Below are 769 nucleotides of genomic sequence, written 5' to 3' on the forward strand. Positions count from 1 at the left end.
GTCCATTTTTTTTAGAGATGACAGTGTGTGTACAAACGTCCGTATAAAACAATGTATAAACCATACTTAGAGGAGATTATAGGTAAACACGGCATTCCTTGAAGATCAGCCAGTCGTACTTCAAAAGAGAATTGTATTTTGAGAATCCACAGATACTTGAGTGTCCCCTTCGAACAGCGAGCACATTTTCAACGCTACAACCATCTTCCCGTTTTCTTTCTTTGTCCTTCTTTGCCACTTCCAATATTTGTTAGGCTTCTGTGTTATTATTTTTCGTTTGTTTGTCTGTCTCTTTTTTCTTTTTTTTATGTTTCGTTATTATTTTTTTTTATCTCTCTGATTTGTTACATTTTGATTTTTCTCTTTCTCTATTTCTCTCTTTTCTCTTCTTTTTTTTCTTTTTTTTTTTGAGAAGTGCTCAACGATATTTCTCTTTTTCTTTCTGTTCCTTTTTCTCTTTAATCCATCTCTTTCACTTCCCTTTTCTTCTGTTATTTTCTATTACAATCTCTTTTGTTTTGTTTTTTTTTTTTTTTTTTGCTGTTTTTATGCCCCATTTCCCTTTGTATTTTTCTCTTGATCTTTTCCCCCGTATTTTCCCATTTTTTTTAGGTGTAAAATTATTTTTTTTTATCTTATTTCCCGTTTTTCTTGCGATTGTATCTTTTCTATTTTTTTTTTTTTTTTTTTTTGCAAACGTGATTTTTTATGCGTCGTTTTATTCATTATCAAAGGATAAAATTTTTTTGTTTTCGTTTGCACCGTTTAT

This window comes from Penaeus monodon, chromosome 22 (assembly GCF_015228065.2).
Source record: "Penaeus monodon isolate SGIC_2016 chromosome 22, NSTDA_Pmon_1, whole genome shotgun sequence".
In the NCBI taxonomy this organism is placed as follows: domain Eukaryota; kingdom Metazoa; phylum Arthropoda; class Malacostraca; order Decapoda; family Penaeidae; genus Penaeus; species Penaeus monodon.